The following is a 15,699-nucleotide window of genomic DNA, read 5'->3' on the forward strand; positions in this document are numbered from 1 at the left end:
ACAAGTTCCATGCTAGATTTTATGTTGAGGAAAATATTCTTATTTTAAACTGTTGATATTCAGACTGCTGATCTTTATTTCCATCGTAAACGAAAGCTCTATGTGCAAGTGGTTGAAATTGGATACTATTTATAATTAATTAACCAAGCAATATTACCTTCCATTAATGTATAGCTTAAACATCAAATTCAAATAATTTTCACAATCTATAAATTCTAAAAGTTATTTGATTGAGGTAGATAAGAGTACGAAAAAAGTACAATTTTAAAAAAATAAAACAAAGACTTTTTACCAGTCCCTTTTAAATACCAGTAGTGCAACTTGGTTGAACCTGAAAACTATATATAAAATTAAGCAAACATTATAGCCCTCCGTTACAATCTGCATCTTAAACTTCAAATTCACATAATGTGTCCTTTTCATATACTCTGGTCTCCCTGTGTGTGAGGTGTCCTGATTCATTATTGTGCATTGTCTCTCTTTGTTCTTAATTCTAATTAGTTACTATTTTCACTTCAAATGAAAATATTTATTCTATATAATAACTTATCATTTGATATTATTTTTTATTAATCAAGATTTATTTTCTTCAAAAAGAATACATCAATACAAATATTTTTATTAATAATTTAAAATTATATATTCATTATTATGATCTTTGATAAACAGGTTAGATTCAATTATAATTTTAAATTTATAGTATATACGTTTCTAAAAACTAAATTTAAAATTATCTTCAAGTTTTATAACATGACTATGTCACAACATAAATGTTTTTTTTTGAACTATGCAATATATAACTTACTATCTTTAGATTATATTTAGCATCTGTTATGATTCCAAATTAAGTGTTAGAGGAGAGATTAAGATGAACATTTCTTATGGGGATATCTTATTTAAGTATCAGTAAATATGTAAGTGGCTACTTTAAATCACATTTACTGATTTATTATTAAGATGGACTATTGAAAACAATGCTTATCATGAATAGTCCGTGGTGAAATATCATCACTTATATATTGTTTTTATTTCAATATTAATTGATATTAGCATTTCTTTTAATGTTCTTTTAACTGCTTTACAAAATCTTATGATGAGTCTGTGAGAAATATTAAAATAAATAAATTCACAATCTTAAATAATGCTCGGCAAAAACTATTACTGAGTGCCAAAATTTTCTCGGCACTTTAATAAACCGAGTGGCAGGAGTGTATCGAGTAAGCTCGGTGGATGAAGAACAACTCAACAACAATGGATGTCGAGTGAACTTGGTAGCCACTGCAGGGTAGAGCTTGGTAGTGTGATTACCAAGTGAACTTGGTAGCCACAGGAGAGAGGAGCTTGGTAGAAGAAGACACCGAGTGAACTCGGTAATGACTATAAAGTTAAAACTCAAATAAAGAAACTGAGTGACAAACTTCCAATGTGAGTATTACCACCATTAAAATCAAAGAACCCAAAGCTTAAATATATTCAACAATAAACTTCAAAAATGAAATTGATAGAAGAAAGACAATGGATTCACGTATGCTTTCTTGCATACTATTTAACTCTGATTCAAACTATTACAAATCTGGGAGCATTTGGCTTCAACCAAAAAACCCTAAAATAACCCTAAAATTGGTAAAACTTCAAACTTCATAAACTTTAAACTTTGAACTTGCAGCTCTAATGGCTGCATACAATAATGCTTGGAGAAATCACTGCTTCACAGGTTGAATCAAGCAATAAACTAAGAACTTATAGAATGACTAGAGAAGAAACACGTGCATCTGCAGGCACGAACTAAACTTCCTTGTCTCTGCACTCAGACGACTGGATCTGCTGATCACTTCTCTTCTCTCTGCAAATTCTAAGCTCTTCAACTTCTACTTCTCTCTCTGTCACTCGAATGAATCAAACATTCCTTTTTACATACTTCCAAAAAACATTTTCCCCCTCATTTGCAAATTTGAAAACTCACCTACCCATATTAAATCTTTTAAATATTGTGCAGGTCATTCGAGGTGGTAGGTGGGCATTTGGCTCCAGGGGCAAGACAAACACAACATTAAATTCCAACACTCCCCCTTTGTCCCGAGCCAAACAAACAAGGATCACTACTGATCCACATCAACTACACCAAGACACTTTCTTAAGTGTACAAAACTTCCAAAGCCTAATAGCTTGGTAAAAATGTCTGCTAGCTGCTGCTCAGACTTACAAAATTCCATCTTGATATCCTCATTCTCCACCAACTCTCTGATGAAGTGATATCTGATTTCAATATGCTTACTTCTACCATGGAAGACTAGATTCTTGGACAATGCAATAGATGAGATGTTGTCACAATAAATTGTGGTTCCATCCTCTTGCCTTTCATTCAAATCTGTCAAGATCCTCCTTAACCAAATAGCTTGACATGCTGCTGCATTTGCTGCTATGTATTCAACCTCTGCTGTAGATTGAGCAACAATACCTGTTGCTTCTTAGATGCCCATGAAATTGCACCCGATCCCATATGAAACATGTATCCGAAAGTTCTCTTCCTATCATCTATACTTCTAGCCCAATCACTATCTGTATAACTTACCAACTTGAATTCATTTGTTGTAGTATACAAAATTTCAAATCCCTTGGTACCTTTCACATACCTTAGGATCCTCTTTCCTACTTGCCAATGGAATTCTTTGGTGTTTCCATAAATTTAGAAATCAAACTTACTGCATGCATTAGGTCTTGCCGAGTTGCAGTCAAATACATTAAACTTCCAACCATACTTTTGTATAGTGTTGGATCCACTCTCTTGCTAGAGTTTTCTTTGCTCAACTTCAAATCTACTACTGTTGGTGTTGGGGTTGCCTTACTATTCTGCATCTTAAATCTCTCCAAGATTTGCCCTGCATACTCTTCTTGAGAGATGAAGATGCCATCATGCATTTGTTTTACTTCTATGCCTAGAAAGTACTTCAAGAGACCAAAGTTTTTCATCTCAAATTCATTTTTCATGACCTCTTTGAACTCACCAATTAGAGCCTTGTCATTACTAGTAAAAATCAAATCATCTACACATAAGACAACAATCAACACATTCCATTAGCTGCCTTGATGTAGAGAGTTGGCTCACCATTACTTTTGCTAAAGGCATTGCTCATCAAATATGAGTCAATCCTACTGTACCATGCCTGTGGAGCTTGCTTGAGCCTATAAAGAGCTCTCTTCAATCTATATAATTTATGTTCTTCACCTATAACTTCATAACTAGGTGGCTGCTCCACATAGACTTTTTCCTTCAATATACCATTTAGGAAGGCGGGCTTCAAGGTTATTGTCTCTATAACTCAAATGAAAAGACACAATAAGGAAATTGAACTATCATAAAATAGTAACCAACCAGAAGAGAGTAAAGCTTACACTGAGCGAACTAAGACAGAAATTGAATCATGAACTGCTTTGCCAATTGAGAAAGAAAAGAAAAATAAAATAACTCTTTGATTTACTGCAGCTTGCATTTGAATACATTGAATTCTTGAAAAGAAAATTCACATATCTCTATGTATTTTCTCTGTGAAATGATACTGGCCCCTCAATACAAACTAGGCTTCATTTTGGGATGAAATACAAGGGCTAACTTATGACACAATATTGTTCAGCCTTCCCAAGAGAACATTGCTATTCTGCAATAAGAATTAAAAGTGTTTGTGAGTACTGATATCATTTACGATGGCAGGGAAGGGTTTATACTCCAATGCATGTTGCATTGAAATTAGTAATTCTAGAAATCAAGTCAGAAAACTAAACCCATATGCAATGCCTAAAATTCTGCTTCTACAAATTAATTAAAAAAACTTAACTATTCAATAGCATGCATCTCATGTCAATCTCCAAAATGGCTATAAAAATTTGTCCAAAATCTGTCTTCAATGTTTTGATTTGCACCAAGCATCTAGTTCGCTACTAGAGAATATGACCAACACATCTACTTGTTAGGTTCTACAAGTGTTCAAAATTTAATTTTCCTTTTTATTCTTCCTAACCTATTGTACCCAATGCCAATCCTACTATGCACTATTTTTAAGGCCAGGTATGCTTTTCTAGCTTTTCGCAGTGCATTGATGAATGCATAGCAGAGTTTTCCAGGAACTTCATGACCCCTATCTATAATTCCATTTGCTAACTTGCATGCCTATTTCATGCAGCCAGCCTTGTGCATGAATTTTATCATATTAGTATACGCTGTATTAGGAACCACACCCATTGTTGCTAGCTCATCTAATATTCTACATGCTCTAGTCACATTACCTAAGAGACAATGACCAGTTGAAAGGGTCCTAAATGACACTACAGTTGGGGAAATACCCTATCAATCATCTCATCCCATAGTTTTAAGGTTGTCTTTGAATTGCACACTTTGAAATGCCCATTAATCAATATAGTATAGGTGTAAATTGTTGGTTCACAACCTTTCTTTTCCATGTGACACAAAATCCTCATAACCTTCTGTATTTCTATATCTTTGTAAAGCCCATCAATGGTTGCATTGAAGCAAAATACATCTCTAACACATCCCCTCTTAGACATTGCCTTAAAAACTTTTTCTGCTTCCTCTATTTTACTAGCTTTACTTAACCCATCAATGATTGCACTATAAGAAAATGCATTGACATCAAGACCAAGCACCTAAGACCATTCCAAAAAATCCCAAGCCTATTCCACTTCACCAACTTTACAAAGTCCATTAACAACTGTGTTGCATGTAAACTTGTGCAATTTGTATCCCCTTTCCTGCACCTATTCCAAAAGTTTCAGGGCATTCTCCTTGTCACCCACTTTAAAAAAAGAATCAACGAGGGTTGCATAAATTTCCAAATCAGGCTTGCATTCTTTCCTCAACATATCACCTAGTAGCTTATTTCCCTCGTATGGCCTACCTTCATTACATAGTCCACAAATCACTAAATTGTATGCATGGGAAGGTATTTCTAACTTTCTGTCAGGCATCTCCTTGAGAAGTGACAAATTCTGATCAAACCTACCCTCTACATGAAAGGCCTACATAAGTGTTAAATATGTAATCTAATCAAGAAAACAATGATTAACTTCCATTTGTCTCAAATATTCCATGGTTGCCTCAATCCTTCCAACTTTACAAACCCCCTTGATAATCATATTATAGGAAACAACATCTGGTCCATTCCTAACCCCAACTCTAGATTCTTTGATCATCATTTCCAAAATTCTCTCAGCCCTATCTACACAATTCCTGTTCACCAATGCATCAATTAAACAGTTGCAAGTTAAAATATCAGGTTGAATCCCATTTTCCTTCATTGCGTTCCAAATGTCCCATGCTTCCTCTACCATTCTTGTCCTACCAAATTTCTTCATCAAAATATTGCATGCATAAAGCTTTAATTTAGATTTTGGCAATTCCCTATTCTCATGGTTTTCTAGGTTTGCAGAATTTCTCATATCTTCTACATTTTTAGGGTTCCCAGATATCTAAGCTTTCAAAGCTGAGGCAACAACACAAATACTATCCACATCCTCCATGGCTCCCAAGGACTCAATCACAAAAACATAGGAGGCTAATTCATGCTCAAAACCCTGTTGCTTTCCAGTCTAATTGAGAAACCTAAATGCAAATTTGGGAGATTTTTGAACTTTTGATGTTCGAAGTACATGTGTAATGAATTGTGGTGATAGCCTAAGGGAATTTTTGGCACACAATTCTTCCAGAGCAGTCTCCAAATTAAAATTAGAATAAGAATTTAGTAAAATTTCTAAAACCCTAGAAACCCAAGAAGAGGGTTTTAAGTACAAATTAGAGAAACATGAAAATAGTGGTTCAGGCCATTGTGGGTGAAGAGAAATGGAAGAGAAAATATACCTTAGTTTGTTATACAAATTTTCTGCTAAGTCTTGCCCTTTAATGTTGTAGTTGGAATTTTTTCTTCTTATATTCTCTAGCGTTAGAGTTTTTGAGATAATCCCCACCAATTTTGGAATCTATTTTGCTATGATATTTTTCTGCAACTGGTAAATTCTTTTAAGTTGTGTTGATAGACATGAGCAGGATAAAGGGATTCCTCACCTTATATGTGACATGTTCAGCATTGAAAATCTTGATGAATCATATTATTTGCAAGTGTGGTAGGATATCAGATAAAAAAGCCCATAACTGAAATTCTGAATTATGCAAAGTATACAGATCAATAGAAGACTTTTTGTGGTCGTATGTCAAATCATAGTCTCTATTGAGCAAGGTATTTTTGCAAACCAACAATGGCTATCAAAGCTACTATAATAGTAAGAAAGGATCAAAGAAAAATATTTTTAAAATTTGAGGTAGGCAAATTAAAATTAGAGTTAATCTTGTTTGAGGGGTGTTCTCACTGAAGCTAAAAGTGTTTTAATTTTTTATTAATTTAACTAAATTATATAATTATATACATGTTTATACTCATGATCACAAATATGTTAACCTTTTTTGGCATATTCTGTCATCTTCCATCCTTTGTGTTGTGATGTGGAGCCTAATCAAACTTAGAAGTTTATTGGGCACGATTTCCCTCTAGATTATTTCTATAGGGTCTGGGGGCAGCTTCTGCAAGATGGGGTCAAGGGGTAGTGCCCCAGGTGTGCTACCTATTGTTGTACAAGGTTGGGTCAAGGGGCAACGCCCCGATAGGGGAAGCCAAAAATGACCTTATATTGTAAAAGGAATTGGCTAATATTTTTCTATTATTCTAGCCTTAATTTTGTAAGTGATAAAAAAATTGTATAAAAAGGCTTAGGGTTAGGGATTTTCATAATGTGTGATGCGAAAATTGGTTCTCTTCTTTTTCATATCCTCAACTATTGGGGCTCCAAAAGGGTCAACATGCTCAGTGGTAATGGTATTTGTGCATGATATCCAAGTCCTCCAAGGTGTAGCTTCTTCAAACTTTTCCATATAGGAAAGTTATCACTGTTGAGATTTGGTACTTCTCTTTTTGACATTTTGAGCTTTGTGCTTCTAGTACCTTCAAAATAGTCCTCTTAAGTAGAATACTTTTAGAATAACTGAGAGGGGGCGGGGGTGGTGAATCAATTATCCAAGGTCCAGATGTATAAATAATTTTTGTCACAACTTAGTGAACCCATAAAAAATTTATCTTCATGCATGCATCTATAATATTATGAAATCATTTAAAACTTGTAGGTTACTATCAAATCAACTTGCAAAAATGTAAACATGAAACATAACAAATTAATCAACACACTTGACACAATGATTTATGTGGAAACCCAATTTGAAAAAAACCAATAGTAACATGCTACTCTTTTTCACTCTTCTGAAGTGATGCCCTGTGAAAGGCCAACCCTATTAAAGGTTACAATACACATTGTTAAATGTGACCCTATTAAATAATTCAATCACCTTATTAGGATTGAGCCTTGTTAGATTACTTTAGATCATTCATATGGAATGTCACTAGGTTAAAGGATTTACAAAAGACTGTTAGATCAACATTAATCCAAAGAATTTACCATAGACTAATACAATTGTTAGAGAGAAATAGTAAGGCTTGACCTGATAACAACTTACAACTTCATTTGTAGATGATAGATCACTATTTATGTTCTCCATTCTACTTAGACTTCATATGTTTTAGCTCTAATAGTTGTTCACCCTTCAAGCATTCATACCCTTAGGCCTTCTTGCTTAACGTACCAATGCAAATTCTTCTCTTAGGTCACTTGATGTAGTAAAACCCTTGACTCCTTGTCTTCCTTAGGTTCTCACACATGATGCACTTTTCTTCTGACCAACCATTCCTATAAATAGAAAATTAAGCTCTTTTGTTGTTCATTTCATATCATCTAATTTAGGGTTAGGACGGATTAGGTAGGATACAATGAATCTACCCCACATTCCATATCTCTTCTTGAGACTTCTCCTTGAATCTTCATTGAATTTTGCCTAAAAATGGTTTACCTTGAATTTTTTACCACCAATTCATTAACCTTATCTTTCACCTCATTCACACGTTCCAAGAAAACAAACTTGTCAGCTCAGATCCATCAAATTCTTGATCTTTTAAGCAATGCAGTCTCTCAGCATTATCTGGCTTTTGATGCTCGACAAATACTACATTGCTTGACATCCTCTATAAAATTATTTGGAAAAAACTAAAGTTTACTTGTGTTTGGTACCAACTAAAATTTACTTGACATCCACTGTTTTTCTTGACATACACTAGAGTAAACTTTTACTCAGCTCCAATTGATTTTCAGCTCGACTTGCACTAACTTTCCTCGGCACCTACTATCCACTCAGTCAAGCTTTGTAGACAAACTTTTTTTAACTTGTTCTTCTAAACTTTCTTATTGTAACCAACCTTTGTAAACTTTAAGTAGATTATTAATGCATCATGTTATCACTATCTTAACTAATTCTTGTACTTCTTTACATAATCATAACTCAACCTTCCCTCTAGGTGCTATTGTTACATCTTTTGATCAAATCCTCTTCATCAATCAAATAAGTGATACTACTTAAATCATATAAGAAATTATCTTACCAAAAAATAAGAGGTTTGACATCAGTAACAAAACAATGATTGAAGCATGTTAATCATACATGTATCAATCTATTCTCAACAATCTCCCTTTTAAATAGTCTTCTTCAATCTATTCTCAACAACAAATAGCTTTCTCAAAATAAACTCCATTTAACTCTTGTAAACACCTATACATGTTGATAGTCTCCACATGCAAAGATGTATGAACAACAAGTGAACAAGTGGATGAACTAAACAACCTACAAGCGATTAATAATAGTTAAGATCGAAGACTAAAGAATACCTCATGCTTCTTTTCTCTAGATGCTCCTAGAGATGTTTGAATGGATAGTATCAACTCCAAGGAAAAGGTGAATCATGAGAGACAAATCTTGTGCCCATAATAAGTAAAAAAAAAATTCTCTTGAGTCTTTTTTAGGTTGTTCTTAATTTTATTCTCTTTATGAGTTTGTTAAGTTGATAGTGGTTGCTAGATAAGTTGAGTTGGGTGTTGAATAAGTTAGAGTAACTACAAAAATTTGTTTTCTTGTTTGTAAAAATCATTGGATGTATTTAGAAAAACAAGCAAATGATTTCCTTACTTTTGATATCTGTTGTAGATTCTTAAGAAAAACATATAAAGAAATAATTGTCTGTCAATATAGCAACTATTGAATACAAACTAGATGGTGTTAAGGGTTTTCGCATGTAGGTGAGACATGCTCGATTAATGTAGTTGCTCATTAAAATCATTGTAGTGACCATTATGCACCTAAGTAATCAAAATAATTGGTGTTTAGGGTTTCTCCTTCAACATAAAAGTGAAAAATGAGGCAATAATGTACTATGATACATAATCTTTCACAATAAGATCATGTTTCTTTTGGCAATTGATGGTATGTTGCATTATTAATTATGTGTTGTAAGTTGTGGCCTTTTCCTTGTAATAGATGATTAACTCTCTTTTTCTTTTTTGGCTATTTTTATGTTTTAATTTTTTTAAGAGACCTAGATTATGGACTCTACAACTTTAATGAATCATGGCATTGACAAATATTTTCCTCACTTAGCACCTCTACTCTCATCTCCCTCTTTGCAAGATTGTGATCCGATTGTTTTCTACAATCGGCATGAAGTTGGGTTTCTTATTTTAGAGTCTCTAAAAATTTAAGATTTAGTGAAAATTTTCAATATATTTTTATAATATTATGCTTGGAAAATGTAATCTCTTACATACATATACGATTATCATTCACTTTTTTGAGATTTCTAATTCATAGTTAATCCATCTAAGTAGTTCAGATTTTCATCATTTCTCCATAAGGTTCTTGTGTTAATAGTGATCGCGAAAAGAAATTTAATGTGCTTATCAGTCTCTGTGAAGCTTAAATGTTAATTGATTCAAAATGAAGTAAGAACTAATAAAATTTAAGGATATAAGGGAATAGGACAACAAGATACATGAAATAAGGAGAACAAAAATAGAAACAGGTATATAAAATTTTACATAATTATCAAACTGTAGAGTTACATCAACTACTTGAGCTGGAGCTCTTTTAAAGACCCATGACCATTCACATCCTTCTCTTTAAATTCATCTTTGTGTTTGGTAACATCTAACCTTCTCAAATGGTATCAATTATGGCTATTAACACTTTGATGATCATTGACTCTTCCATTCATGTTATGGCTTGTCTACAATCCATGATCAATTTTCTATAGCTTCGGTATCCTCTTTTATTGGTAGTGACTTCATGCAACTTCACTGTCCAAGTAGTAGCCTTCTTCAAACTCTTCATTGACTTCAAAATCATGATTTCTTTATTTTCCATGTCTTCTTCAGATAGAAAACTATTAAACCCTTTGAATATCTTTCCTTACTATCTTGGAAATGGCTCTATACTATGGAGATCTATTTCTTTCATCTCCAACATTTGGGTCAAATTGCTGGTAGATTTTATTTGCCTCCAAATAATGTCTCTCTCTAACTATAAGATAGCTACAAACTTTATCAACTACCTCCATTTATTGCAACCTTTTTAGACTCCCAACAATCTTAGAACTACTTTTTCTTTGACCAAATAACAATCCATTTTTTTCTTTGACCAAATAATAATCTACTTTTTTCGTTGACCAACAATCTACTTTCTATTTTGACAAGGGCAATCCAATTTTCTCTAGCCTAGCAATTCCTTTCTTTGCTTATGAAATATTCTTTCCATAAACATCATCACTTCTTCACATGAATCTTATGTGAGATGGAGGAGTTGAAAGGGGAGCAAAACAAAATTTTAAGTTTTTTTTTCTACATTTTTCATAGATTTAGTTCAGCTTCATCTCTTGCATTCAAATGCTATTAAAATCCATAGCTTTGCACAACTTCTTACAATGCCATGAAGATGCACTCTGTCAGGAGAGTGCATAGAAAAAACATTACCATATTTTATATAGAGGCTTACAGATATGATGAAAGGGAAAGAGAGTAGTAATGTTAGAATAACCTCGAGTTTAAGAAGTCACTGGAGGCAACAATGGATAGATTAGAGGAGTTATGTGATATCTTGGGAAAATTATCTTTACTTGACATTGAGATTTTACTATAGACTGGATGCCCATACTTGAAGTGTGTGCCAATGAACAATTTATATCTAGTACTAAATGAAGATTCATTTGAATCCAAAAAAAATACTATTTCAATTCTTAGTGAGCTGTAACTTAATAAGATCTAAAGTTGCTAGAAGCAGAAGGTCAATTTACATAAGTAGTTAGATTATAATCTCTCACATTGATCTAAGTTATAAGAACTTATTACTTTAAGTATTTGGATAATAAGGTCTAGAGCTACTAGAAGCAGAATGTCAATTTACATAAGTAGCTAGATTATAACCTCTCACACTAATCTAAGTTATAAGAACTCATTACTTTAAGTATTTGGATTATAACCTCTGACACTGATCTAAGTTATAAGAACTTATTACTTTCATGTAGGTTCTCTTTAACTTATTTTGTAGCAATCTTTTTTCATGTGTACTTTCTTTTTGTGATTTAACTTTTGCAATTCATTATTATTAATTTATTTAAGTTTTTGATAAGAATAACTATGTTCTTCATTTCTATTGGTGATTGCCTAAAATAATTGATCTCCTTTAATAAATTTGTGTTAGTCATCTGATAACATACAAAGATTTTTTTAAAATTGAAAGTCTTACTCAATCGGATGTTGAGTGTGTTATTATAATTTTAGCATTTTGGACAAGTGAATGGTGTATTGTGACTATAAATAAAGGCTAGTTATGCTTTTCCTAGATAATAAACTTTTGGCTAAATTTTGTATTGACAATAAAAGGTGCAAGTAAACATTATATGATGTATTGTGCAAGCAAACTTTTGGTTACATTTTGTATTGATAATAAAAGGTGCAAATTATATGATGATAAAAGGTGTAGGTAAACATTTCATTCCCTAAAAAATTTGTCACTACAAGATGCAAACAAATGATTGAATTTAGCATCTGAGATGTTGATGTCAACAACTTCAAAGACTAAATTTTGAATGCCTTCTTGAACTATGTCTTTTCAGTTAAAATCTTAGCAAAAAATGTGTTTTTTCCTCTCCCACCATAGAACTCAAACCACAACAGCAAGGATACATCTCCGAATAGAAGAAAAAAAGATTTAGAAAAGAGCACAAGCCATGCTTGAAACAAGTCCCATAATTTGCATGGTAAAGGCATAGAGAAACTCAACTTCTTTAACACACATGTCCAATAATCATGACCAAATGGACATAAGACCCACTATGTTACTTATTATAAAAATTGATAAGTTTCGTACTATTTTATAGATAATATTGAAATTCTCTATACAATTTAAGATTTTTGTATAAGTTAGATTTGATAGGTTCAATGATATGAAAACAATGACACTTTTTGATGTCTAGTTTTGATTGATCATTCAATATTATTTGATCAAATATTCCTTTGATTTGACGATTTAAGGTGATTGTGAGCCCTGATTGGTAACTGTTAATTAGATGCATGAAAAGTGACAATATTTAATGAATGCTACTTTGAAATATTGATGGATGATGATTGAATGAATATTGATTTTATGGAGTGATGTTTGATTGTCGAATTGGATGTTTTTTCGATGAAGTAATGCTTGATGTGGATTTGACGATTTCTTGCTTGATCTTATTAATTGATTGTTTTCTTTATTTTTTGAGGGAGTAATGATGGATGGATGGATGATGATAATTTATAAGTCCAATATTTAAAATAAATACTTTATTGACTTGAAATAGTCACCAACTTTTTGAGAATAATATAATATTCCTCAAATTGATCTATCTTCTATGTCCTCATTAATTTCAAAACCTTGTACCTTTACATCTTGCTATCGAAGAGTCAATCCTCTTCATTATGATTTTTATTTGCACTAACCACAATCTTATAGAGTTACTACCATTTGGAAGAGTCACAATTCTTTATATCTTGTATTGCTTGTAAGAATGAGAACCCTCTGTAATTATCACTCTTTGAATGAATCAAGATCTTTCATCACATTTTCCCTTTCAAGGAATCACTTCTTTATTTACTTCTCTTTTTTTTTTCTTTTATTCATTTTTATTTGATGCACACATTCCCTTTTCTCATACTTCATCTCTCCAATTTTTCAAAATAAATTTTCTTGTTCTTTTTATATCCCATGTTTAAGGAAGTCACATGTTTTCATTTCATGTTGTTAATTAACCAAATATAAATTTCTAATTATATATATATATATATTATTGTTGTTTATATTAATGAATCTTATTTCAAAAGAAAGCATTACAAATAAGCATTAAATTAGCAAGAAATTGACATGGAAAAATAATATCAAATTGCCTTTGTAGCAAGAGTCAATAAGAAACATGAGCCCATTACAAAATAAAATAACATCTACAAAGGCAGCAACCAACAAAAAGAGATTTTGTCTACCCCAAATGTAAAATTTCCTAGATAAATATGTAATCCACCAACGTACCTTGGATTTGAGGCACAATAAAAAGAGAGATAAAGAACTTATGATATTTTTCCAATCTCTTTTAGTTAGCTCAAAGAGGGATGCAAAATGATATTTAGGAGTTAAACTATTCATACTACTACATGACCCCCCATATGGTTATTCTTGACGATAAAGGATGCTCCTTGCTTGAGTTATAGAAGTCAAGATAGTCACTCTCAAATGTTACCTCTTATGTACATCATGCTTCCTAGTTGATGTTGTTTTCTCTTAAAATTAAAAGGATAGAATATTTCTTAAATTTTGGTAAATTATGTACCTTAGATTTTTGTGATTACATTTTCACTTAAAATATGCATAAATGTGTAATATGCGAGAAAAATGTGAAATCTATGTGTGTGTTGCACTCAAAAATTAAATGCTTATTTCTCTACATGTGTGAAGCAAGAAAGATGGTGAATTTTTATTATTTATTGATGTATTTAATTGATTATTGACTTTTTCACTAAAATATGAGTGCTTTTGATAATGATGAAAAATGTGTATAATATCATGTGAGTGATGTATCTTGCATGTGTAATGCAAGGATTATGATACTAGATCTTCATGAGATTCCTAGGAAATCTATCTAGCATATCTTGTATGAAACAAAAAAACTATGGATTTTTTAAAAATCATTGCATGTTGCACTTTGCATTTAGGAATGCATGAGATTGTAAAAGGAAAAATGATATTGCATGAAATGTGTGTTTTCTAGAAGTTTAGTCATGTTCTTTATTGCGCCTTGGATGTAAGGTGTTGTGTAGCATATACTCCCTCTTTGTAACTATTGTCAGTCACCTTGTATATACACTATGACTTTCAATTTGTTATGTTATTTTAGCTTTGATGAATTTGTAAGTGATGAAGGGCTAGCTTGAAGTTTTTTTTTTTTTAGTTTTCTTATGACCATTTAAACACCAAATTTTCTATCTTTCTATAAATGTGGCCCTTGTTCATATTTATTTCTATTGATTTTTTTCTCACTACTAATTTTGAGATTTTGAATTTAAATTGTGAACTTTAAATATTGAGATTTCTTGTGATCTTGAGGTGACTAGGGTGTGTGTGTGTGTGTTCCATGTTGCTAGTCTTGTGATGTGAAGTGATGTTTCCTATCATATTCAATGTGGAACATTGATAAAATGTATAAGGGACTAGATTCCAGAGAACATACCATTCTTATTATCGCTTTTCTATTCTTCTTATATATGTTATTATTTATGAAATGATCAAGTACCTTAGCCTAAACATGATTCTGAATATTGATTACATTGCATGGGATAAAATGCATTAATTATATGTAATTGATATGAGTTTTGATACTTGACTAGTATACAAGGCATTGCATGGATATTTGACAAATATGCCAATCTCTTAATGATAATGAGCTATAATTTATGCATTATTGGTGTTCTTGATAGAATGGTTCACTCTTCCTTCTTCTTATATGATTGTTTATGATATTTTTCACGATGAAAGGCCTAGTACCTTTGTTTTCTATTAAATTTTTCAATAGTAGAAGTAAGGGTGTAGTGGTTAACTCTATATATCTTCATTAGAAACATAAAACTCATACTTGAAATATTATCATTTATCAAGATTATTTTATGTCATGATTGTCAAATATTTTAATGCCTCATAATATCTTGTTCTTTTACTTTATGTTCATGCATGATACAAGGGAATGATGTTAATTATGGTTATCAAGAAAGGGTAGCTTTTTGAAAATTGATGTGGTACAAGGTAGGAGAATCCCCAAAGGAGATGTCCTAGCCCCTAGCAAATAGCCACACAATGAAAACAAAACAATAAAGCAACATTATTGCAAGATCTGATAGCTAACTACTTCTTTACTCATAAAATAACTATTTACATGCAATATGTGTGGTTGTAAGGCCTTCCAGGTTAGGGCCAAATACAAAAAAAATTAGTTTTGCAAGATCCCTCAAGATCCAACTCAAATCCTAGATAGTCCAGATCCACACTTTTGTAGAAACCTCCAAGGAAGATCTAAAATTGTGCTCACAAGACCACCAAGCAATCTTCTAGTTTCCCAAGCCTCAACTACTAGCTTTGCTCACAAACTCGCAACAACTCCACCACAATCCTATTGTAAACTACCTCACATT

General features: G+C 32.2%; 1 pseudogene; it reads right to left on the minus strand.

The window, feature by feature from the left end:
• Nucleotides 1–3,958: 3,958 nt before the first annotated feature.
• Nucleotides 3,959–6,096, minus strand: LOC149549787 (uncharacterized; annotated as a pseudogene).
• Nucleotides 6,097–15,699: the final 9,603 nt, after the last annotated feature.

Source organism: Cupressus sempervirens, chromosome 7 (assembly GCF_028749045.1).
Source record: "Cupressus sempervirens isolate cs-2001-9-10 chromosome 7, ASM2874904v1, whole genome shotgun sequence".
Lineage (NCBI taxonomy): Eukaryota > Viridiplantae > Streptophyta > Pinopsida > Cupressales > Cupressaceae > Cupressus > Cupressus sempervirens.